This window comes from Zingiber officinale, chromosome 8A (assembly GCF_018446385.1).
Source record: "Zingiber officinale cultivar Zhangliang chromosome 8A, Zo_v1.1, whole genome shotgun sequence".
Taxonomy (NCBI): Eukaryota; Viridiplantae; Streptophyta; class Magnoliopsida; order Zingiberales; family Zingiberaceae; genus Zingiber; species Zingiber officinale.
Genome location: NC_056000.1, coordinates 83,346,626 through 83,349,534, shown reverse-complemented (window position 1 = coordinate 83,349,534; position 2,909 = coordinate 83,346,626). Strand labels below are relative to the sequence as shown.

Sequence of the window (2,909 nt, the reverse complement as noted above, 5' to 3'; positions counted from 1 at the left end):
TCTGGCCGTGTAAGGTAGAAAGAGGACTTTAATAACTCTCCTACACGGGCCGTGCAGATCCACACGGCCTCCCCCTCTTCCTTCTCTGGATTCTTCGCACGGCCGTGTCTGGGACACGGCCTCTCCATCTTTATTCTCGGAATTCTTTGCACGGCCATGTTTGGGACACGACCTAGACCTTTTTCTCCTCGGGATTCTTTACACGGTTGTGTTTGAGACACGGCCTAGACTTTTTTCTCCTCGGGAGATCCTACACGGCCGTGTCTGGATGACACGGCCCAAGCACTTCCCTTCTCTGCAACCTTTGCCTGGCCGTGTATAGCACACGGCCGGGCTCTGTTTTGCACCTAACCTGAAAACAAAATCAAAAGAATGCATCAAACTAAAAGAAATTAAAATACAAATAAAACTAACTAAAAGAACCCTTGGGTTGCCTCCCAAGAAACGCTTGTTTAAGGTCTTTAGCTCGACCAAACTTGATCATTCACTTCTTTTCGTCGCCCTTGGAGGACAGATATACTTTTCGTTTTTGTTGGGAGATCTTCTCCCAACATCTTCCACCACATTATCTCCTTCGTTTGGTGGCCTTCCATGAGGATGGAAATTCCATTCCTCAAGTTTATAAATGCTTGTCCTGCTACAAGCATTTAAAAGAGACAAGACATGGTTAGAGATATTAGATAAATCATATTCCAACCTTTCCTTACCAATTACCAAAGAAAGCTTATGATTTTTTACATCAATTATAGCTCCAGCTGTAGCAAGGAAAGGTCTTCCTAATATGATAGGAATCCTGGGGTCCTCTTCCATGTCCAACATGACAAAATCTGTGGGAATAACGTTCCCATCCACCTCTACTGGCACATCTTCTATAATACCCAAAGGGTACCTGCAGGAATGATCGGCAAGTTGAAGTGCCATAGTAGTAAGTTTAATGTTTTTGAGACATAATTTATTACAAATTGAATAGGGAATGAGGCTAACACTTGCCCCCAAATCACAAAAAGCTTTTTCAAAAAATTCTTTTCCTATGTTGCAAGGAATATAAAAGCTCCCTGGGTCCTTTAGTTTTGGGGAAGTGTTCTTCTCCAAAATAGCACTACATTCCTCACTAAGCGCAATGGTCTCAACCTCTCCTCTTCTTCTCTTGTTTGACATGAGATCCTTCAGGAATTTGGCAAATCTAGGCATTTGAAGAATAGCATCAATAAGAGGTACCTCTACACAAATTTCCTTAACTTTTTCTAAAAACTTGCCAAATTCTTCATCTTTCTTGAGCATTGTAAGTCTCTGAGGAAAAGGGACAGCTTTGCTCTGATGGTTCAGTGGGAGAGTCTCTTCAACCTCAATGGTACTCTCCTCATTAGCTTGAATCTGATTTGGTATAAGAGGAGAGAGCTCTTCTTCTTTTTGTATCCCTTTTGGAGCAGTCACTTGGGAGTCTCCCAAGGTCCGTCCAATGCTCCATAGGATTCACATCAGGTTTTCCTGGAAGTTGTTCTAGTGCTCTGGATGATGAGGAAGCTAGTTGGGCAATTTGACTATCCTGGATCTTTTGATGCTTTTCAGAATTATCCATTCTTTGAATGAGCTTTGCTAAATCTTGCTTCATTTCATTCTGACTTGAGATAATTTCTTCAAGCATCTTTTCAATATTTGACTTTGGTAAGCCTTGAGAAGATAGATGTTGAAAATTTTGTTGCCCAGCTTGAAAATTTGGTCTTGCCCCCATAGATGGTCCTTGATCTTGATTATTTCTGTAAGAAAAATTGGGATGCCTCTTCCATCTAGGGTTATAAGTATTTGAGTATGGGTTGTTCTGCCTTTTATTGTAACTCATGATTGCATCACATTGTTCCAGTTGATTGATTTGTGCAGTGATAGCTCCCAATGGACATGAGTCATTTGAGTGCTCTGAACTCCCACATACTTCACAAGATGTACTAATAGCATTGACCATATTAGCACTAGTCCCCATATTCTCAAATTTCTTTGTAAGAGCGTCCAATTTTGCAGACAAAAGAGTGACTGCATCTACATCAAACTTCCCTGATGCTTTAAGTGTTGGGTTTACAGAAGAATAGCCACTTCTTTCATTTTCCCATTGATGATGATTTCGTGCTACACTGTCAATAATTTCTTCAGCTTCATCTAAACTTTTATTCATAAGTGCCCCTCCAACAGCTGAATCAAGGGACACTTTGGTATGATAGTTGATACCATTATAAAAAGTGTGCAACACTAACCATCTTTCCAACCCATGATGTGGGCATTGTCTGAGCATACTATTATATCTATCCCATGCTTCAAAAAGAGATTCTGAGTCATTTTGCTTGAAGCTTGCAATTAAATTCCTCATATGAGTTGTTTTGCTTGGTGGATAGAATTTATCAAGAAACTGTTGCTCACACTGCTCCCAAGTGGTGATGCTATTAGGGGCTAAAGAATTCAGCCATTGCTTTGCCCTATCTCTTAAAGAAAACCCAAATAATAATAATCTAACTGCTTCTGAAGGAACTCCATTCATTTTCATGGTACCACATATTTCATAAAAGACCTCTAAGTCTTGATTGGGGTCTTCATGAGGTCCTCCACCAAATTGGTTTTGCTGCACCATAGATATAATTGCGGGTTTGATCTCAAAGTTATTAGCTTCCACTGAAGGTCTTGAAATACTAGATCGAAAACCTCTTGCATAAGGTGCAGCATAATCCTTGAGTGGTCTATTCGCCATGTTCAAATGTTCCTGTTCTTCAATTTGCCTTTGCAGAATTCTTCTTTTATGGAAAGTTCTGTCAATCTCAGGGTCAAAAGGAAAGAATTCCCCTGCAAAGTTAGATCTTCGCATACACAAGAACAAGATAGCAAATGACAATTCAACAGAAAAAGAGAAAAATAAAAGAATAAAA

General features: G+C 40.0%; 1 non-coding gene across 1 annotated transcript; it reads left to right on the top strand.

Moving 5' to 3' along the window:
* The first annotated feature begins 2,255 nt into the window (after positions 1-2,255).
* LOC122013148 lies at positions 2,256-2,361 on the top strand. Its single transcript, XR_006120486.1, has one exon. It is a non-coding gene; the product is annotated as a small nucleolar RNA R71 (small nucleolar RNA).
* The last annotated feature ends 548 nt before the right edge of the window (positions 2,362-2,909 follow it).